This window comes from Crinia signifera, chromosome 7 (assembly GCF_055691185.1).
Source record: "Crinia signifera chromosome 7, ASM5569118v1, whole genome shotgun sequence".
NCBI classification, from domain to species: domain Eukaryota; kingdom Metazoa; phylum Chordata; class Amphibia; order Anura; family Myobatrachidae; genus Crinia; species Crinia signifera.
In genome coordinates this window covers 101,353,828-101,378,332 of record NC_139223.1, presented here as the reverse complement: position 1 = coordinate 101,378,332, position 24,505 = coordinate 101,353,828, and the positions used below count along the sequence as shown (strand labels likewise).

Here is a 24,505-nt window from a genome sequence, read left to right as displayed (position 1 = left end):
TTGCAGTGGCTTCTTCCATACTTGACTTTGCTTTGTAGACAATCTCCACATAGGGGTATATTCAATGACTTTTGCGAGCTGTGACAGCGAGCAGTGCTCACTACTCGCTGCCACAGCTCGCACTGACAGTATTCAACCGTGGGGGTTAAACGGCAAGGGTCGCTTGTTTTCACCAATCCCCGTCGTTTAATCCCCTCCCCAGCCGCATTGAATATGGGCCATAGAATTTATGATAATAGTGCATCATATGTATACACACATGCTTAAACCTCGGTTGACATTAAACTTAAATGTAAAGGTAATGTAAATAGCAGGGAATGTTCAAAAATATTTAAGTCAATGCCCTTCCCAAAAAAAAAAAGAAAAAGAAAAACAAATGTTTGAAATACATTTATTGCACAATAAAAAAATATGATAAAAAAAGTGCAAAGAATACTGTACATGGTAAAAGAAACAGACATTCAAAATAAAATTAAGTTCAGATTAAAAAATTTAAAGCATTTATAGTTAAAAAGAAATTGCGAAATAAAGACCTTATAAAATACTTGATTGTGAAGAAAAATACAGACATTCAAGGCACTTATTTTATGACAAAAGGCTTTGCATATTAACAGTTACATAATTCTAGAATAAAACAAATATAAAAAAAGGAAACCCATCTTCAAAAAGATCTATTCAATTACTGAAATTATTATTTAATTGCTCATCATTACAGAACTGCAATATTGGTTGCAGGTATTGTATGCTCCTCATATCTTCAGATGCTCAGCTAATAAAGATGTATACAGCATGAAACACTTTAAAAGGAGAACTCTATGGGCAGTATTCAATGAGAAAAGTTCTCCGTGTTTTGTGGAGAATTTGTGCTTTGTTCGCCTTGGACGGAGCATTTTGCTCTCCAAAAGCGAGCAACCCTATTCAATGTGAAATATTCTCCGTCTTTCTAAGTGATTTTCGCCGTCTCTCTCCGTGTAGAAATTCTCCATCTTTTGATGGAGAGCTGGAAAGTAAACTTTTAAACTAAAAGGTTTTTTTTTTTTTTATTTTGGTGTCAAAAAATCCGTTTTTTTTCCTGTGAAGGGGCATGTTATTTTTATTCATGTGCTTATAGCACATGAATATATATTTAATTTAAAAATATTTTTTTTTTTTCATTTTTTTTTTTACACAGTGCAGCCAGCAGGGGGCCAGAGCGCTCGAGCCGCTCATTACATATTCATATATTCACTGCACCCGATCGTTAATATGCACGAACGGGTGCAGTGAATACTGGGTCCCCCGCTGGCTATAGGGGGGGCAGCCTGTGCTGCCTGGGTCCCGGAGAGCCCCCCTCCCCTAAACATTCCTCTGGAGCAGCCAGGGAGACTATAATCTCTCTGGCTGCTCCGTCCCCCGGCTCCCTGAAAGCTCCCTGCCGCGGACGCTCGTCCGCTGCAGGGGTTAAGACTCGCCGCGAGTGGCGGCGAGTCTTAACCACATTGAATACAGGGACCAGGAGTGGCAGCGAGCCATCCGGAACACGGTGAGTGCATGGAGAGCGAAATAAAACGCTCTCCATGCACGGAGAACTATGACATTGAATACTGCCCTATGAGTTTACTCACAGTAACCAATCAGATTTAAAACATGTACATCCAATTAGTTGCTATGGGGCATTCTCCACATGTCCTCTTCAGAAGGTGTTACACATCGTCTCAGTCACCAACAATATGTAAAATATACAGGAAAAAGTGATGGCTTCTTGATGCAGGCAAACAACAACAAAATCTAACTTTTTAGGTGATTATTTAACTGCACAATGTTTAATGGCCCTTGACTTGTGGAGGAATATCCATTTTTGAGTAAATCAACACAGGACAGTTATTCCTCAATATATTGTGCTAGGGAGGTTACTAACAGCTACAGATGTTACATTTGCAGAACTCAAATATTTGACATAAAAATTAAACATTGGGTTTTAAAGTACTACAGAATCATAACTGTCAACATGTTTTTTACAATACTCACAATATGTCAACATTTTGACTGTCGACATAATGTACTTGTCAACAGTATGGGTGTCTAATAAAGTAGTCAACATTGTGATTGTACTAAACTACTGTATTATACTGACTGTTGACCTGATGTTTAACCTGGGGATTTCAAAACCATCACAACTTAAGATAATTTGCTCATTATATATTAGCATTCAAGAGCTTTATCTGTCACTGAAGCTACTACTAAACAAATACAAAAAAATTATTATTTTTTTTACCCTTTTTCAAAGGTCATGGAGGTCTTGGCTAACCGCCATAAATATGGTACCACCCGAGGCCATGGGGTAGAAGTTCATAGGCAGATTTAAGCCCCATACACACTAGACAGTTCTTGCCAACGCAGATATTGGCAGAGATGGGGACCTGGCCGGTTGCCAGCATCGACAAATGCATATGCACTTGTGAATCCGGTAGGAAAGGTAGCAAGGGAGGGCATCATTAACTGTGCGCAGGAGCAGGCATCATTAATGATATTGAGTGTACACACTAGAAGTTTTAGTAAAAGATTGCTCAGAAAGCCCATTTTGAGTGATATATTTGACTATATTCTCTAATGTGTATGGGGCTTGAGTTTGGAGCTCAGGGGGAGAGTGGGAGTACACAGCAGCAGGACCAGCCTTGTCCACTGCTGCTCAAGTAATCCAACTGTCAGTTACAATCTCTGCATTGGGGGCTGGGGGCATTGTCATGAAGACCACTGAACCAATGAAAGATGCAAATTGAAAGCTCCTGATCCAATAGCCCTGGGCTATTGCTGTGGCTGAAATAACCTAAATGCTACTGTATGAAATGGAATTTACTCTGGCTGAGATTAAAAGCCTGATTCATATATTATTTGTTTTATTTATTTACAGTTTCTTATATAGTGCATACATATTTCGCAGCGCTTTACAGGGAATATTTGAACATTCACATCAGTCACTGCCCCAGTGGAGCTTACAATCTATATTCTCTACCACATATACATACCCTCCAACTTTGCCGGTACAGTACTGTTTTTTAACAGTCTGTACCGGCAAAATCAGTTTTGTACCGAATGTACCGCTTTTCTGTATCACAGGACTGTGTTAGGAGCGCGCGTCCAGGGGCAACAGACCAGGTGTCGTAGCCCCCCCATCCTAAGTACCCCACTCCCTGTGGACCCCGGCATGGAGATGGCGGCACCACTCACTCAGATTGACGAGGACTGGCAGGACTTTTACTAGTTCTATCCTCCTTCCTCTTCCCCCGGGAGCAGCAGCCGCCTGGACAAGGTGAACTCTAACCCGTCCGCCACGTCCTCAGCAGCAGCAGATCCCTGACCCGGGGGCCAGGGCGCTCTGGAGGACCTGGCCAACTGATTCTCGGTGGAGCTGATGGGAGGGTTCAAGTCCATGGAGGATCTGGTCAACGACTTCGATGAGAAGCTGACTGTGTGCTTCCGCAACTACAGCACCGACACCAACCACATCAACCCGGTCCAGCCCATCACCGAGGAGGGCATCATGCGTGATGACGAGTGAATGTGGCCGGGGTGTGTGTGTGTGTGCCATCTCTACCCTTATAAGCAATGTGTAGTGGGATGCAGGCAGCTTGTAGTGTATTTTATTATAATGCAGGCAGCGTGTAGTGTATGTTGTGTATGTCACCCCATGGAATGCATATGCGTGCCAGTAGTTCCCTCTCCCATTACATTCTGAGTACCATTACATTCTGAGTCCGGTCATGTGACTAAAATAACGCTAGTCTAAACAAAGCCCCTGCGTGCACAGTAACAGATCCGGAACTGATGTGCAAGGTGAACTGTGCGCATCGGCATTTGCTGCCCGGCGCACGCTCTGTCTCTCTCCCTCTCATGTCTCCAGACCTGCTGTCACACATATACTTCCGATGTGACGGTGGAAGCTATTGCGATCCGGCATTTGGAACGCAGATGCCTTCCACTGACTTTTAATATCTTTTTTGAGTCTTTAGAATACTCATTTCAAATAATCTCTTTCACCAAGGGATATATTTTATCAATCTCTATGCTTTACTCCAGCTGAACACTTTTAGGTGGACAGCTAACTCTCACGCCCAGGACCTAAGAATGTTGAAGGGTATGCATATACAGGCACACACAGTCATTCTAGGGTTAATTTTTGTTAGGAGCCAATTAGCCTACCAGTATATTTTAGGAATGTGGGAGGAAACCGGAGTACCCGGAGAAAAACCTACGCAAGTACGGGGAGCATATACAAACTCCACACAGTTAGAGCCATGGAGCCATATAATGCTGATGTTCATGGAGTTAAGTACATTATTGCTACTGCAGGAGCAGACTTGATGGGCCAAGGGCTTCTTATCTGCTGTCAAATTATGCACGTGTCTGAGATGCTAATATAAAAATCAAACAGCACATGGATCCAGTTTTGTGCACACACAGAGGCACAGTTCTAATTGAAAGGCACAGTATCAGGTATAGCCAGTACATTTCCAACACATTTCTGAGCACTGACTTTCCAGTTGAACGTATATGGTATGTCTTAAGGGGGCAGTTATAGGAGGGTTAAGGATGATTAATAATTGTTCTTACTTATTGCAATACTCTGATGTTTGAACCTAGAATGGGGCTTGGTGCAAGTTTCGATGGTACATCAACAGTCACACAAAGTGGTATGCCAGCAAATAAAGATGCTCAAATTGTTTGTCTTAGATCTTGCACATGCAGGCGGATCATTGCACACAAGGTAAGGCCTTGTAGAGGCAGTTGCAGTCACAGAAGCATTATTGCCAGAAGACGCACACACAGATAATGCAGCGTCTGGCTCTGAATCAGATCCTTCTGTAATTTGGAAAGCATAGTCCTTTATAGTGGGGAGCTCTGCCAGTAGACCTTAAATTAGCACATGGACTATAACAATTATATACAAATATACTACAGGTTGAGTATCCCCTATCCGAAATGCTCGGGACCACGAGCATTCCGGATAGGGGAATTTTTCGGATTTTGGAATATTTTTTTTAGGCATACTTACCTGTCCCCTGATGGTGTCCGGTGGTCCCTCGGCATCCACGCAGTCCCCGGGCATCCACAGCAGGCCTCCGGCATCTTCTCTGGGTCTCCAGCGGTCCCAGGAATGCATTGCGCGAGTGTGCGCGCGCACCGGTGACGTCACCGGCGCGCGCGCACACTCGCCCAATGCATTCTTGGGACCGCTGGAGACCCTGGAGAAGATGCCAAAGCCTGCTGTGGACGCCCGGGGACTTGGTAAGTATGAAAAGAGGGTTAGGGGGGTTAAAAAAAAAATTTGAATGATTCCAAAAACCACGGTCTTTGGAATAATTCGGATAAGGGATGTACGGATACAGGATACTCAACCTGTATAATATTTATATTAGGCAAAATTAAGACAAATAAAAACCAAGATTAGTTCCTTTATAGGAAAAGGAAAATGAGACAAGGAACAGTTAAACTTGATATGCAATTTCAAATGATCAAATTCAGAGCTCAAATATCTTTTAATAAGTGAATGTTGTTAACAGATTTCATAGAAATTAAATTACATTTAAGGTGCCAACTGTACCACATCAAGGAATCCCTTAGCACTAAATTTGAGAGAACTATATTTATAAATTACACATACTTAAAATACCAATACCAAGGAAACACTTTCCAGTGTAATAAATGAGTAAATATACAGAAATAACAGCCATCATGGCCCGCTCTGTGCGCAATGGCGGATTTCAACTGCCGATCTTAAAGAGCTACTACAATGCAATACTGCTCAGGAGAGTTTTAGATTGGATTAGGAATAGGGATTACAAACAGTGGGTGGAACTGGAGGGGGAATGCATGCACCAATGCCCTGAGATTTTCCCCTGGCTTCCCATACTGAATAGACCTCCCATTCCTCACCTGACTATCTCACCAACACTCATGTCTCTGAAAGAAGAATATACGTTGTGACACACATACTGTATTTCCTCGCCCTATGACCTTATTCCTTGGCAACACTGATTTCTCCCCGTGACTGGTCCTCTCACATTTCAGACAATGGGCACTAGAGGGTCTTTAAGTGCAGTCCTCTGGTGTCAAACAATTTTCCGATGTTCATTTGAGATGGGACATAACCTCCAATGACTTGTGGAAATATCTACAAGTGTGACACTTCCTAAATACAAACAATAGGGCCAAATTGGCAACTACGGAACTAACACCATTTGAAAGACTATGTGTAGCACCTAGGCACATGATCTATACAAGATGCTCCGACTTCCTGACAACCAAAACCTCCCTCATTTCACCCAGAAATAGGAAAGAGACCTGGTTATAGGTCTATCCCAAAAAGAGTGGGAGGCTATTTTTCTTAAAACCCATAAAAGTTCTATATGTGTTCAAGTACGGGAGACGCAGTATAAGGTGTTAATGAGATGGTACATGTGCCCTTCTATACTTCACGCTATTTCGCCTTCTGTACCCCCTTCCTGATGGAGACGTAGAAGTAATATAGGCTATATGATCCACGTTTGGTGGGAATATCCCAAAATTTAATTCTAGCTGATGTTATAGCTCCCTCACAAGTGATCCTAGGTACCCCAATTTCATCTGACCCGGCCTTCTGGTTGATAATTTGCTTGACTATGTCAATGTGAAACCACAAAACATCATTGATAAGACATTATGCTAATGCTGCCAGGGCAGTAAACCCCCCCCCCCCAGAAAAATATGGGTCTCTAGTATAGACTACTGCAAGAATATGGAGGATGCTCTTTTTACTTCAAAAGATAAACTAGCGGAATTTACATTATTCTTGTTCTCAGATATTGAGAATGTTGTAGGTGCTCTTTGAGGAAACTGCTATTTACTCCCTAGGGCAGGTATGTCCAAAATCCGGCCGGGGGCCAATTGCGGCCCGTGCTGTCATTTCAAGCGGCCCGCAGCCTCCAGCCAGAAGCAGCTCGAGCATCAGATGCGGGACACACAGCAGGTGTGCAAATGTGCCTTTACCTTGCTGTCTGCAGCAGTGAGGATGTCCCGGCCGCCGCAGTGAGATGTGTTTGGCGTCTTTCGGGCGAGTATGCATCCAACCCCTGCACCTGCAATTGTATATCACCCTCCTCCGCAATCACAGTGACAGCAGTGTGTGGGGAGGGGGTGCAGCAAGGGGGAAGCTTGCTCCCATAACATGCAGAGTGGGGGGAGGGTGGCAGAGGGAGCCCAAGCATCTCCTGTCCTTGCAGTTCCTGCTTTGCCTCTCGCTGGGAAACATAAAGAGAAGGGAGGGGGCAGGCAGGGGAACATACAGTCAATGGGGGCAGAGTGGGGGACATACATTGAAAGAGGGTCAGGCTGGGGGACATACAGTGAATGGAGAGAGTGATGGATATTCAGAGAAGGATGTTGGTGTGGTGCTGCAGGAGGCAGGGAGGTGGAGATCAGGCGTGAGCCCGTAGCCGGGACCGCTGGTTAGAACGGCCACAGCGAAACCCTACACTGACTCTGTTGGCCGTCCCGGGCAGGTGACCGCAGGCTGCAAGGCTTCTCCTTTATTCGCCGCGTTCGAAGGAGCGAGTTAGGCCCGCTCCGACCCCGATGCAACCAGGTTTTAAGTGGGGACAAACCCACGACGACCGTCAGGGACTGGACCAAAAGGAGGATCTAACTACCAGGGCCTATCTGGACTAAACACCCTAACTCACGGCACCTGGCCAAGGACGCGGAGCGTGACCGAGTCACAGGCACCAGAAAAAACAACAATGGGGCGCCACCAAACACACGCCAACACAAAAATAGTACTCTTAAAGTGACGGTACCCCAAAACAGGCGTAAACCCACAGTTGTGGGCCTCTCCGAACCACAGAGAGCAGAACCAGGATAATAATGATAATAACTAAGAAGAAAGGGCTGCTTGCCTGTAGGAATAAAGAATATGGAACCAGGCTCCACTGGAGCACTTACGTGACCGCCCCAAGACTGGACACTGACCGCAGCAATCGGGCAGCAGGATAACGGCTGGACCACGGCTGCACGGTGACCGCAGTGAGACGGCAGCTGGACGGTCCCCGGACTAGGACAGCAACGGGACAATGATATTTGATCCAGACTGCAGCAGGATAGGACACTTGACTGGACCAAGACTGCCACAGGACAAGACTGTAAACAGGACCCAGACTGAAGTGAGAAGGACTCAGACAGAATCCAGACTGAATGGAACAGGAGCAGGACCTAGGACCAGAAAGCAGTAGATCTGCAGCTACCAGCACAGAAAACAGCAAGCTATAACTGGCAGAGATCCAAAGAAGAGCATGCCTTATCAAGGCCTCAGGTGATTGATAACACCTGGTGGGTCTCCAGGCAGTCTCCCAGCAAGTGCTTGATTAGCTTAATTATCTCACAGCCTAGTGAATAAATCAAGCTCCCAGAACACAAAGCTGTAAATGCAACAGACCTGCCACTGGAGGCTACCAGTTAGTCAAAATGCCAAACAGAGACTGACAGAAAACAAAACAGACTGAACCTGGTTCCTGACATAGTGAATGGGAGTCATACAGTGAATGGGGCATATTTGGGACATACAGTGAAGGAGGGTCAGGTTTTGGGACATACGGTGAATGGAGGGTCAGGCATTGGGACATACAGTGAATAGAGGCAGTGATGGACATTCAGAGAAGGGGAGACAGGCTGGGGGAAAGAGTGAATGGGTGCAGAATGGGGAACATACAATGAATGGTGTACATACAGTGAAGGAGGAGCAGGCTGGAGGACATACAGATAAAGATGGTCAGGCAGGGAAATATACAGTGAAGGGGGCAGAGTGGGGGACATCCAGTGAATGGGGGCAGGCTGGAGGAAATACAGAGAAAGGGGGGAAGTCTAGGGATTATACAGTGAAGATGCAGGCTATGGGACATAAAGTGAATGGGGGCAGAGTGGGGGACCATTTTGATGCGATTAATGATTCAAAGAATGTCAGGCTAAATGGTCGGCCCCACATTTTCACCTCAACAAAACTAGCCATTGTCGCAAAAAGTTTGGACATCCCTGCCCTAGGGATTCCGCTCTCGGCTGTAGGTCACTGCCCTCTTTCTCTCTTGTATTCTTTACCTACCTTCTGCACTCTCTCTTTACTCTTCTCCTTCTCTTTTTCGTTTTACATGTTAAAACGTTGATAATTCTCAATAAAAACAGATTACAAAAAAAAAAAGAAATAACAGACAACTACAATAGATAGAAGAAAATCTAACAAATAAAAATATTGATTTCCACATTCAGAACTGGAATTGCTAAGGCAGCCTCCTTTCTTCTGGAGGGTGCCGGATGAGTCGAGATGGGGAGTTGGGCACAGCATTTCCTTGTGTCTTTTGTTGCAGTTATGTCTGCAACTTTATTCAAATGCCGCTACAAAGCCTTTCCCTGGTGTACATCTGTATAGATGAATGTGTGAGGTCAAAGATGCATACTGTCAGTTGCCACACATACTGCAACCATGCTTTGTACATCTTCATACACCTCAATTGTTCACACCATTAAAACTTACACAGCCCTATGTTATGTGCAGATCATCCATCAGAGCAAATATTATGCAGGATACAAAAGAAATTGGTATTCACCACAGTGCGCAAACAAACTGCTAGGATAGGTACACTCTGGGGTGTTTCTCCAATACCCCAAAATTACAAACAAAATGGACAAAGTGGGTGAGTGAACCCTTCAACCAGCGCTTGTATGATAAAGGAGGTTTTACTTTCCTTCTATTGTCAATCAAGGATGATTCCTCCTCATGTGCAGGGTATTTCACAACATCAAAATCGATGGTACCATGTAAAAACAAGGTTAAGAGTTCATCGCATAAAACTGTATTTTAATGTGTGAACATGAACATAAAACCAATCATAATACATCAATAAAATCCATACAATAGTATTGAGCATACAATTAAAGTGACGTAGTGCAGACGGTCAATGAGGTACAGTATAGTTACCAGATGGTAATGAACTGTGGTGTTAAAACAGTTCAAACAGGCATGGAAACAATGCAGGTATGGATCCCGGGTCACATACAGCAGGCCCAGTCTGTAGGTAAATGCCTCAAAGATAGCTTCCCGTCACTCCCACCGACGCGTTTCGGACCTCTAACTGGGTCCTTTTTCAAGGTGTATGCTCCTTAGGTGTCCCCATCTTACTTTTAACAGGTGCAATGTCCAATCGCAGCGCCCAGTCCGTCCCGCGAAATCGCGGGTGTACATGAAGTCTCTTCCGGGTGTAGTGTAACAGGAAGTGGTATCCGGCGTCACATCCGGTCATGTGAACGCCGCGTCATAGAGTCCAAAGACCGAAGTTCTCTCTGTATTCTTCCTAGACAGCGCGATAGATCACATGATCGCGCTGTCAGGTCCATGTGACATAGAGGTCACGTGAGCGCAAGTCCATTATGATGTGGCAGTCTGATGGCATACTTACTGGCAAAGGTTTTGCCCTCAGTTTTTGAAAGAAGCAATAGGCTGATATAAATACATAAAAACAGTATAAATATTAGCAGCAACATAGGAATTCATGACAGACTTTATAAAAATAGAATAAAAGTTACAGAAACCACTTAAGCTCAAAATCTGCATTTATCCCATTAGGTTTGAGGGTATTAAAATGGTAAATCATCTGCATATCAGCTTTTGCAAGCTGAGTGTTAAAATCCCTCCTACGGCAATTGCCTTCCACGAATTTAAGTCCCATAAAAGAAGTGATGTGTTTAATAGAACACGCATGGTGGGTTTTAAAATGTTGAGACAGGGAGTGTGTCTCAACACCCTTTTCAATATTTCTAATGTGTTCCCCCATGCGTGTCTTGAAGGGACGGGAGGTTCTCCCAATATAAAATTTGTTGCAGGAACACCCAATGGGATAAATTACGTTTTTCACATTGCAAGTTATGAATTCTCTGATTTTATGATCAATACCATTGATATTAACAGTTTCCACATTTTTATCGCCTTTGATGTTGATACAGGCTTTACAGCTTCCGCACTTGTGGAAGCCTATGGTTCTTATCCCTCTCCTAGGATTATTTCCTGGGTGCATGCTTCCAGTTAATTTGTTTCCTAAGTTAGGTGCTTTCCTGTATATAAAGGAGGGGAACATCGGCAATTCAATGGGCGTTTATAACCAATTATAACGCACAACATAAAAAAATTGAACTGTCTGTGAAAAAGCATTGGCATTTATTAAAGAAGGATCCGATCATCGGTAATTAATTGCCAATGTTCCCCTCCTTTATATACAGGAAAGCACCTAACTTAGGAAACAAATTAACTGAAAGCATGCACCCAGGAAATAACCCTAGGAGAGGGATGAGAACCATAGGCTTCCACAGGTGCGGAAGCTGTAAAGCCTGTATCAACATCAAAGGCGATAAAAAGGTGGAAACTGTTAATATCAATGGTATTGATCATAAAATCAGAGAATTCATAACTTGCAATGTGAAAAACTTAATTTATCTCATTGGGTGTTCCTGCAACAAATTTTATATTCGGAGAACCTCCCGTCCCTTCAAGACACGCATGGGAGAACACATTAGAAATATTGAAAAGGGTGTTGAGACACACTCCCTGTCTCAACATTTTAAAACCCACCATGCGTGTTCTATTAAACACATCACTTCTTTTATGGGACTTAAATTCGTGGAAGGCAATTGCCGTAGGAGGGATTTTAACACTCAGCTTGCAAAAGCTGAGATGCAGATGATTTACCATTTTAATACCCTCAAACCCAATGGGATAAATGCAGACTTTGAGCTTAAGTGGTTTCTGTAACTTTTATTCTATTTTTATAAAGTCTGTCATGAATTCCTATATTGCTGCTAATATTTACACTGTTTTTATGTATTTATATCAGCCTATTGCTTCTTTCAAAAACTGAGGGCAAAACCTTTGCCAGTAAGTATGCCATCAGACTGCCACATCATAATGGACTCGCGCTCACGTGACCTCTATGTCACATGGACCTGACAGCGAGATCATGTGATCTATCGTGCTGGCTAGGAAGAATACAGAGAGAACTGCGGTCTTTGGACTCTATGACGCAGCGTTCACATGACCGGATGTGACGCCGGATACCACTTCCTGTTACACTACACCCGGAAGAGACTTCATGTACACCCGCGATTTCGCGGGATGGACTGGGCGCCGCGATTGGACATTGCACCTGTTAAAAGTAAGATGGGGACACCTAAGGAGCATACACCTTGAAAAAGGACCCAGTTAGAGGTCCAAAACGCGTCGGTGGGAGTGACGGGAAGCTATCTTTGAGGCATTTACCTACAGACTGGGCCTGCTGTATGTGACCCGGGATCCATACCTGCATTGTTTCCATGCCTGTTTGAACTGTTTTAACACCACAGTTCATTACCATCTGGTAATTATACCTCATTGACCTTCTGCACTACGTCACTTTAATTGTATGCTCAATACTATTGTATGGATTTTATTGATGTATTATGATTGGTTTTATGTTCATGTTCACACATTAAAATACAGTTTTATGCGATGAACTCTTAACCTTGTTTTTACATGGTACCATCGATTTTGATGTTGTGAAATACCCTGCACATGAGGAGGAATCATCCTTGATTGACAATAGAAGGAAAGTAAAACCTCCTTTATCATACAAGCGCTGGTTGAAGGGTTCACTCACCCACTTTGTCCATCAGAGCAAATATGTTATGTGCAAATCATCTCCAATTAGAGCAAATCAGCAACATGGCTGTGTCATTAAATAACACAGTGTTACTACACTACAGCGGTGTCTGAATTAGCCAGCCCCCTGGAACTACACAGGAATGGCCATCACATTTTTAATATATGCTTTTGTTTGAATCTGCACTGCACATTGGTTCACACAAGAAAAATACACACACAAACAGTCCCCTGCAGAAAGAAATAAAACGTGTCAGTCATAGGGCAGTATTCAATGAGAAAAATTTGCCGTGTTTTATGGCGAGTTTGTGCTTTTCTCGCTTTGGACGGAGAATTTTGGTCTCAAAAAGCGAACAACCCTATTCAACTTCTTGCCATCTTTCTAAGTTATTTTCCCCGTGTCTCTCCGTGTAGCAATTCTCCATCTTTTCATGGAGAAGTGGAATGTGAACTTTTAAAATAAAAGTTTTTTGTTTTAATTTTGGTGTAAAAAAAATCAGGAATTGTATTCTGTGAAAGGGCATGCTATTTTTATTCATGTGCTTATAGCACATGAATATATATTTAATTAAAAAAAAATATTATTATTTTTTTTTTTTACACAGAGCAGCCAGCAGGGGGCCGGGAGCCGAGCCGCTCATTAGATATTCATATATTCACTGCACCCGATCATTACATATGCACGATCGGCTACAGTGAATACCCGGTCCCCTGTTGGCTCTACCGGGGGGCAGCCTGTGCTGCCTGGCTCCCGGGGAGCTCACCTCCCCCCCACGTACATTCTGGGGCAGGCAGGGAGACTTCCATCTCCCTGTCTGCCACCGTCCCACGGCTCCCTGCAGCGGACGCTCGTCCGCTGCAGGGGTTACAATTCGCCGCGAGGGGCAACGAGCCCCTCCGACATTGAATACTGGGAGAGCGAGTGGCAGCCAGCCCTCCGGAACACAGCGAGTGTGCAGCGAATCCTAAACAGGATTCGCTGCACACGGCGATATTTTACATTGAATACTGCCCATAGACACACAAAGACAGCCAGTATCAGAAGCTGACTGATATTTAAAAACCAGGGCAGTGGAAGACAGGCAGATGAAGGCAGGGTGATAGTAGCAAGAGGGTGGTGGGGGACAGGCTATGGGTATTGCCAAGGAATGGCTGTAGGTGACAGAGAGAAAGTGACGGGAGAAAGAGTGATGGGGAGAGGCTGTGGGTAAAGCTGAGGAGAGGAAGTGGGTGACATGAGTAAGAGTATGCCAGGGAGTGGCAGTGGTTGATGTCAGGAATAGGGTGACATGGTGTGGGTGAAAGGAAAGAGGGCGATGGGTAAAGGCAGTGTGTGATAGACAGGGGGTGATGCCAAGGAGAGGCAGTAAGTGTCAGGCAATAGGTGACAGGAGAAAGAGTAGGATTGAGAGAGGCAATGTGTGAAATGCTAAATGTGACACCAGGGAGAGGCAGCAGGTGACACATACATCCTAAGTGTGGCACTAAGGAGAGGCAATAGGTGACATGGACAGGGTGAAATGCAGTGGGTGACAAACAGATATACTACAATTGACTACCTGGGCCCAGAACAGCAGCGCAGAGGGTAAACATTTAAAAGAATATGCAGTGCTCTGAATACATTTTAATAGGGTGTTCCTTCTCTCCACCTTAACGCTAGCAGCAAGGAAGAGACATCTTAGTAGAACAAAAATAGGGGGAGAGTGGAGGATGGGAGATAGAGGAGGGGGGGAAGATATATCAGCTGTTGTAGGGACTGCATGACACTCCCAGATGTAAGGAGATTGCATCCCTATTTTATCCTGCACACATGATATCTACAGGCGATGTCATCCACAGCTATGTGCACTTACTCTGTTGCAGCTTAGTGGTCGAGGATTGGATGTCTTGTAACTCCTTCTCCTGCCTGTTTCACCCTTGGTCCTCTGGGGTAGATGTATTATAGCAGCGCTTATCGCACCGTTATAACACTTTCTGCTTTGCCTCATCAACGAGGCAAAGCGGGAAGGGTCACCAAACAGATATACTAACATCTTGCCCGCCGAAGCGAGGGAGCGCAAACCCCACCTCTGGCGATGTCCCCTTCTGGAGACAGCACATCAGTTCACACTGATGCGCTGTCCCTGCCTGCTCACTGGGCATGCGCAAGATCTCACTACTCACGTGAGATCTCCTGCGCAGCTCGGAGCAAGCAGCAGGAACAGCACTGTCCATACTGTGGGCATAGGGCATCGCCACCTGCAGCTGTCGAAGTCGGGGGGCAGACCTTCATACATTTGCCCGGCATATTGGCCTATCCTTTAGATAGCAGCGCCGATATGGACAGACGCATAGCGCCCCTGTGTATGTATATATATATATATATATATATATATATATATACTGTGCACTCTACATGTGAGGGACAGCACTCTTACCTTCTTAGCCTTCTAGTATTCCACAGGTCAGAATCCCAGGATTCGTGCCAGCCGTCACTTTCAATTTACATCCATGTCTGAAGCTAGACAGCTTCCTCCCCATTAAGCAACCCAATGCAGCAGCAGTAACTTCAAACTATCTGCCCATGAATCACAATATGGAGAATTGATCACAATGTTCACTTAAGATGTTGTGGGGTTAGGGACATGAATATTACTGCAACTTACAGCATTACAGCTCTGCCGGGGAAGAGGCTGGGAGAAAAAGTTCACTGACTGCTGCCTGAATTAAGCTCCATTTGCAGTAGCAGCTGTCCAGCCCAGCAGGCAGTGTAAGCCGGCTCAGCAAAGGAGGACATGGGCCCGGCCAAGCGTGAGCATTTCCACTCTTTCATAGTGGCCCAATCTGCCCCTGGTAAGACATAGTGTAAAAGTGGATAAAGTGGGCACTGTGGTCACTTTCCCTTGCCAAGAACTGCAAGAACATTGCTAAAAAAAAGGCTATGAATAATACTAGAAAGTCTGCAAAAAACTTACAGAACTATCTACAACTTGTTCATGGGTCTATAAAACTTAAACCATTAAATAGGAGAAGTATTCATGGAAGGAAAATACTGAAGAAGTGCCTGATACCGTATATAGGGTCAAATTCAGTTAGCCACCAAGCCGTAAAAATGCAAATTTACGAAGAATCACGAAAAATGCCTATTCAATTGTCCGCATAAATAGATTTGAGGAAATGTAAAAGCAAATTTCAATTCAACACCTCTGGGCAGCGGAAAATCCCTATTTTAATTTTAAAATGTTGGGATTTGATTCAGAACCCCTGAGGCATCCCCTGAATGACTATTTAGGCACTTAGAAGTTTTTATTTGGCCAAAAATGACATGTAATATGTAGGGAGACAAGTGCAAAATTAAGGAAATTGGGGTACAAAGTATGGGACAGACATTTTGGGGTGCTTTAGGAGTGGGATGTCTTTCAGAAATAAAACAATGTTCAAAGTAGCATAAAACTACATAAATATATACTTAAACCCATTTTTATGTACCTACAATTTCATTTTGATGAAAGAGACCTTCTATAATTTTTTTACATAAATAATATCATACACAGATGTAACGCCGCTCATTCAGCCTATCTATGGCGGTTATACCGCCAGCACGCCATGGCAGCCCATGGCGCAAGTCGTCAAAATACATTTTAACAGCTTGGCAATTGGTGGTGGCGTTGCCAGATGAGTGCAATACCAGTGATCATCCACCAGTGATCATCCACCAAATCTTCAATGCGCACGCGTGAGATGTGTGCTGCAGCGTGTGCATGAAGTGTCTACAGTATTAAAAAGCTCTGTAGCGCAGGAACTGCTGTGCTACTACTGTACTGATCAGTAAGCTACAGCACTGTAGATAGACACTAATAAATACAATTACATTGTACATTGAAGTGCATATCATTACATTATTTTATAACTTGCTATGGGCACAGATGCTAATGCATTTCATTGGTTTGGTCGAAAGGCTCTAGGATGAATCTGAGTGGAAGCTTTGGGCGCTCTTATCAGGTGTGTAGGCTAGTGGATAAGCGCGCCGCTCTGCATGTTGTACATTAAAGTACAGAATGCCTGAGTTTGTTGGAAAAAAAAATAAGTCCCCTTTAATAATCAAATTTCCAGTAGGTCAGTTACTGTATATTTAACACAAAAAGGTACTTGTTTCCTAGCACGGCGCCCGTCGTGGGTGATCGCATACCTTAACTTAAGGTATGCGATGGACGCGACCAATGCGATTTTAGGGCTATTTTTAGCCTTTTCCCCGACAATTAAAAAATCGCGTCCATCGCATGCCTTAAGTTAAGGCATGCGATGCGACCGACGCGATCAACGCAATTTAACATTGAATGCATTGTATTCAATGTTAAATTCCTATGTAAAATTTTACTTTTTTAAACTGCCATCAACAATTTTTGCAGTAATCCTGTTTTAGCTACTTTGCAATTGTATAGACATATCAGACATATAGACAAATCTTAGTAAGCATGCATACAAATAAAAAGCTGACCCCAAAAATGACAATGGTGGAAAATTAACACAAATTTGCCACTAAATGAATTTTGCCCATTGGGTATGTCACAAAATATACAGAATATGTGCACTAAAATCCCCAAATATTGAATGTTCTAAATCGACAGAAATAAGATAAAGAGCAAAATAATGGAAACACACATAGGTTAAACCCAATAAAGAACGGTCACCATGAAATAGCAACATTATAAATCTCATACAAAATCAGAACAAACCTTTTGTGAACTTAAAATACTGATCTATTTATATGCACACGTTTTACATTTTATCAAAAGTCCAAGGGCAAATTTAAAAGGGTACAAGTTTGGTAAAATACCATTCTTGTAGGTTTGCTGTCGAGTTTAAAGAACAATATTTGAGAAACAAAAAACTGAGCTAATTTTACATACATATATATATATATATATATATATATATATATATATATATAAATGCACTTACCTCCCTTCAGCAGAGGGAAGAAACGAGCCAGCACACACAGGAGTTGAATGCAAGAAAAAAGTGTATTAAAGGTACATTACATCTCTAGGCAAGTGGTATGCAGTGGCTGACCCAACAGCCGTTTCAACTGGCAGCCAGCCAGTTTTCCTCAGGGGTACCAACAAGTACAGCACACAAGCAGGTGTTTTAGAATTTATAGAATTACGTTGGATTCACAGACTCCAATCCCTAGCACCGCTAGGACTAAATGAGGACTTTAAGATGGGCTGTTTTATTTAACTGCTTGCGTGTATACTCACATACAGTACCTTAGTGTACTACTGCAGTACGCAAGACAGAGTAACAGTATAGCCGCAGACACGTACAATGCCGTTGTGTATTACTTCTTCCAGTATTATGCCCAATTTGACCAATCATGGGTGGTCTTTATCACAACCGGAGCCTGAGTGTACCACGTAAAGTGTCATCCCACTGTTAAACACCTCCGCATGTTTTTTGCATTGTTTGCGCCTTTTTCCAGGAGACACCAGTACCTCAAATGTATTGTATAAATGGCACTTCCGTGTGCTACTTGAGCGCAGTTAACATAACCCAACCGGGGTGGTCCAATACATGAATGGTACCTGAGTGTACTATTGTGTATGCCATCTCGATATGTAACACCGCTGTGTGTTCTTTAAATTTATTACCCAATTGTGATAAATACTAGCACCTCCGTGTGCGCATTCTATAGGTCGCACCTGCGGCGTGCTAATGAGTATTGTATACACTACCTGGACTTACATTAGTTTTTTGCTATATTGAGTTATGTGTCCCAATTAATGTGTGTGCAGGTGCTCCGGTGACATTGCCATATGTCTTCAGATGTCCAGCGCATATCCAATATCTACTGCCTGCATCTGCAACACCTGTTTTCACAGACCCTGACGTGGGGCTTGAACACGAACGTGCACATTCAGTATAACAGACTGCACCCGTACACCTTGCTATCGTGCAGATCGGCGCATTAATCAATTGCGTATTGCCCAAATAAACATTGTGCACATATGCCATATACACTGTCCATTGCCCAAATTAAGATCATCCTCTTTGTGCACTTACGCCACTTATCTCTGCCCCCCACACAACTTGCACATCCATCTGGTCACTTAGGTATAGAATGACAGCGCGACAAGCACAGCATGCATTGGCTGAGCATACAGGGGAGTCCCTATGACGTGCCAGACACACACCCTAAGAGCCACGCGCATCCAACCAGCGTGGTGCTGAGTGACAGTGCCGGCTACTGAATAATGGGGCGGTATTGGCACCTTTTATACAGGTATAAAACACCTGCTTGTGTGCTGTACTTGTTGGTACCCCTGAGGAAAACTGGCTGGCTGCCAGTTGAAATGGCTGTTGGGTCAGCTGCTGCATACCACTTGCCTAGAGTTGTAATGTATCTGTAATACACTTTTTTCTTGCATTCAAATCCTGTGTGCGCTGGCTTGTTTCTTCCCTCTGCTGAAGGGAGGTAAGTGCATTTGTAATTTTCCTTATGAGCCTTGCACCACATATAGAAGACCTCTTTGACTGCGTGGCACCTTGTGACCCTAATATATATATATATATATATATATATATATATATATATATATATATATAGATAGACAGACATATAGTCCAGTATATAAGTCAAGCACTCTGCAATAAACAATGAATATAACTTGCCCGGGTGCCCTCCCTGTGAGGATAAATCCTACAACATGCAGAGTCCGCAAATGGAGTCACTCCAGGTCTTTAGGTGAAAAAAGTAACTCTTAATGGTTTATGGTCTACGGCGTTTAGTGCCTCTGCCCGTCTTCTTCAGGACACACAATTACAACCAAACAATGCTTAAAACAGTGTTTAAATAATACATACACCCTAGGACCCTTTGCGCTGCTCCATCCTCTGATCGGGCTGCTAGTAACTACTTCCGGCATCCTCCTGGGAGTGACCTTTACATACTCCGTCCAGGGAGGGGGCACCACTTAGGTGGTGCAGTTTCCTCATGTGATATTCTATTCACATCTTATGCCTGTGTTAAGAAATGTGCACAACATTTGTCTACAAAAATCTAAAACCCACATATATATTCACCGTTAATTGGTATTTCTGGAAGTAAATTGAGAGCAGGAGAATCCCTGAATGGTGATCAGCCTTGTCCAGCTGATACAATTTAGGACATGTTGCATGGTAGTGTTTGTAAAGTATCAATATACTTGTTTTGGTGGGAGTAAGATAACTTTTATAGATTACTGATAGTAATTGTGTTATAATAATAAATATAAGATTTATATGTGGTTGTTTTAAATGTTAAAACAGGAGAAGAGAGCTGTAACTAATGCTATGATTAGTGAACCTGCCTGCGGCGCTTCATAGTAAAAGAATACAGCGTCCTTGGTTTCAGGAAGTTTTAGATTGGTTACATATTGACTGTATCAATATCTGAAAGAATGTTACCAAATGTGTGCTAAGTAGTCTAGGTTTAGATAGCTTATGTGTCTAGGACTACTATGTGATAATAACTTCAATAATTGTAGGTATGTTAAATAATGGTCAGGCAAATAGGAATACAATGTTTTAAATAGCATATTTTCTGTACTGTATCATATAACATACATATTTCAACAAGCGTTTTATCCTTAGTAGTGTTTAAGAAAGAGGCACAAATTATGTGGGATATATATAAAAGTGTTCATTGAGTTACAATAGTAAGAATCACTTTCAGGGCTGTATATTAGGTACTGCAGTAATGGTCAGTATTTTATATATATATATATATATATATATATATATATATATATATATATATATATATATATATATTAAAAAGTTAAAAGAAGAGGGAGGGTGCTGAAACAGTTATCCATTGGTAATGGTAGCTGTATGTGTATATGTTAATAGTAAGTGTGTTGTGGTCATGGAGGGCCAGAAAAGTAATGCAATAATAATGGTAATGATTATTTTTTGTGGGTGAGAGATAGTGGCCCTTATTCTGATCGGATCGATGAAACGTGCGTACGGACGTGCACACCGAGCGTTTTCCGCACTCTCACGGTGAGCGTGACCCCGCCCACAGAACAGCTGCACACGGACGGTCACAGACACCGACAAAGGGGAGTGGTGTACATTTGAGCGTATGCCAACGTGCACGGACGGATCTCAGCCCTTTACCCATCGTCACCTGGCGTACATATGAGCGTACGCCAACGTGCACGGATGGATCTCAGCCTTTTTCGCTCGGAGACTCAGCGTGTCCATGAGCATAAGACATTTAACAAACATTGCAAGTAGAAAAGGTGACCCAAAAACACATTGTTGGTGTTAAATGTGATCGATGTGTGAAAATAAGTAATGTGACTTGTATGTTTGTGTTGCAGTGAAAAAGTTGATACGTCGACCGTCGACTCCTATGATTTGTGGGTCCTGTTTTCAAAATATGGGAAACACACTTGCATTAAGGGTGTAGATGTATACAAAATAAATACATGTACATATTGAAACATGTTTAATTGGATTAATACTACATAAAAATAAACCAACCTTTAATTGGTGAGAAGTGTAGAAAGAGAACCTTCCAAAGTATTTCAGGGCTGTGTATGGCTTGCAGGTACTGACATGAGGCATTTCACTTAATAGGCTGCAGCATTGCTTAATATTGCAGTTACTTGTAATTGGCGTTAATTAGCAGACCAGGGCGTCCGCACTCAGGTGGAATCTCTAAGAGTGTTATTGAGCCCAAAATGCACGTTGCACTCACCGAGCGAGGTGGTTGTCCCTCCGTGCAGTTCGAGTGCACACCCCCGTCTACGCCCAGGTATACACCCAGTTTTGGCCAGTTTTCTGGCCTCTCCCCTAAAAACGCACACATTACGCCAACTGTCAACGTGCGATTGCGGATAGGATTTTTTTGCTCGAGACAGTCCGTTCGTCAGCGGTATGCTGACGCCGCACATGCACATAGCGAATGATACGCATTCGCAGTAGAAAAAAACCTCCGGACCATGCGAACACGGTCCGTCCGCACCATCCAGAATAACCCCCAATGTATGGGAGAGATAGTGTATTCTATTGATTACTAGTGATGTGAAAAATCCCATAGAGAATGATGGGAAATTAGTGACATGGTAAGTCGAGAAATGAAAAAAATATGTGTGTGTGAAAATAAACAGATTAATAATAAAGTATTTTTTATTAGTGGCCAATAGCGGCATTCGGGGGCAGAGCCGCACGATGTAAACAAACACACGTGCGGCTCCTGCTCACAGTCCGTGGGTTTCGCGTTAAGCCGGTTTGTTATTTTGCCAAGTCCCGGGGATGCTACATGGAAAGAAGAGGACGTGATCTTCGCCGGAGGACACTTGTAAGTATAGTTTCCTTCCACAGCTACACCTATGGATTGCGTCGGAACCGGACACCGAAACCGGAGGAGGACGCCGACACCGACTGAAGGCTACCTACGGGCTCAAGATAGGTAAGTATCAGTGTGTTTGTGTAATGGATGTATTAAACTTTTATTTTTCACTTGTGTCAGTGTGTTTATTTAACTCTTTCTTTTACTGATGAACTACAAGTGCCAGCGGGCCCTTTAATGCCCCGCAGGCTGGGACTTGTGGTTCTCCAAGTCCCAGCCTGTGGGGGAGGCTTGCTGGGACTCATAGTTCCACAGTAAAAGACAATAGTTTTTATTCTTATTTTTTACACCATTCCATCAGCCCGATGCCCACTGCCCAGGGGCATCGGGGACAGCACCAGGCTTCAGCCTGGTCAGGTAAGTCCGGGAGGGGGGGGACCCCTTCATTGGGGGGGTCCCCACTCCCCCCAGGGCCCCTGGCCAGGCTGACTGGTCAGTAGGGATGAATGCTTTGGCCGCGGGAACTTATATCATAAGTGTCCCCCGGCTGTGGCATTACCCTGCTGGGTGGTTTGGCCTGGGGCTGGTTCTTAAAATACGGGGGACCCCTAGTCATTTTGTCCCCCGTATTTTGGGAACCGGACCTGGGGCTGGTTTTAAAAAATAGGGAACCCCTATTTGTCGGGTCTCCTGATTTTTTTATACCAGCCCCGGCTCTTTCAGCCTGGTGCTGGTTACGGCAAGTGGGGGGGGGGGGGCACGTCTTTTTTTTTTAAACCCCCCACCCCCCTCCATCTTTACTATCATTTTAAACAGGTCTTTAAACGGGTAAGTGGGAATGGGACAAAAACGGCTTTTAAACGGTAATTTACCATTTAAAAGCTGCAGTGGGAAAGGGGCTTTATGGCTCTTACACGTTTAAAGACTCGTTTAAAAAAAACGGGTCTTTACCCGTGTAGGCAATGGGAAAGCAGCATTAATGGGTAAAGACCAGGTATTTGTAAACGGGTCTTTAAATGGGTAAGAGCTATAAAGACCCTTTCCCACTACAGCTCTTAAACAGTAATTTGCCATTTAAATGCCGTTTTTGTCACATTCACATATACCCATTTAAGCAACCCATTTACACTCATAGTAAACATGGGCTGTCATATAGAATGGACTTTTCTGCCCCCACAGGCCCACACTGATGACGTTTTGAGAGAACAAATGGAGGGGGTGGGGAGTGGTCTGATCAGTGTTGCAATAATGGCAGACAGAGCACATGTCTCTGCTGATTTCCTGCCTGATTTTCTTCCACGTCTTCATTCTGAGTTTCAGGGATCACTTCATACAGGAAGAACATCACAGAACGCTCACTGACGCTCAGGGAACCAGGACGGTTGAGAGAGTCATCAGCAGCATCAGTGATCTTTACCACTGTGAGTGTCCCTCTTTCTTAACATATCTATACCACACAGTATCTCCAAGCGGTTACCATTGCATAAAATTACCCAGCCACGGCATGTCCATTCCCTACCTCTAAACCTAACAATTGATGATTAAGAAAGACTTAAACAAGTAGGATGGATTCAATCTAGTAATCTATGTAAAATAATTCCTCCGCTGCATACAGCATTGACTGCAAACAGCATACTTAGAAGTGTCCGGACTGCACCAAGGCAGGACAATTCCTCCCTGAAATACTATCTTGAAATACTAATAGAATATTTTGCTAGCTTACATCCTTGACCACAGCAGATAGGAACAGGAACCCCTATATACATTCAGGCTAATAAATCGCATAGCCGTTGGAGTTTCCATTATACCGTTCCCTATCTGGGAAATTTGAACTTCAGTTTTAATATCGTCTGGTATATATAGTTGTAATCCAAACACATACTCCTGGGGTCAACACAGAGAGAAAAATCAATTTAATTGCACATCTATTCCATAAAAATTGCTAATATTAAATTGTTTATCATGTCATGTTCTGCTTTGTTTGTCTGTACATCCAAGTTTACAATTTTAAAACAAATACGATTAAAAGTTACATTTTATAATTATCTTTCCATTTGCAATTAAAAAGAGTGCCCCCAACAAAAAGAGTACTTTTTTCTTCTCTAACCCTGTTTCCGGAGTGTAATCTGGTGTCCTTGAGACTTTTCAAATCAGGGTCTGAAGTGACCATGGACCAAAGTGGTTTAGCTTTTTTTGGTTGGTATGTATGCTTTTATCTGTATAAGGATTGATTCACGTCATCACAGAGTTAGGATACAAGCATGTGTAAAAATACAACTACGTATTTGAAAGATAAAACGGCCCTCCTGACCGAATTACAGGATTTTGTTAGACAAATATTGTGCACAAGGATTTTCATGTTTTTTTAACATAGGCATAAGATGAGAGACCACCTAATGGTCATTTGAAATATTCCCCATTACTTTCACAGAAACTCACTATTATGTTTAATTTAATTTCTGATCATGTAATCTAATAATGATTGTAGATGCTGTATATGC

At 43.2% G+C, this 24,505-nt stretch overlaps 1 protein-coding gene across 2 annotated transcripts in view; it reads right to left on the bottom strand.

Moving 5' to 3' along the window:
- GLS (glutaminase) overlaps nucleotides 1-24,505 on the bottom strand; it is a 380,288-nt gene that overhangs the window by 100,863 nt on the left and 254,920 nt on the right. The window lies entirely within an intron of this gene.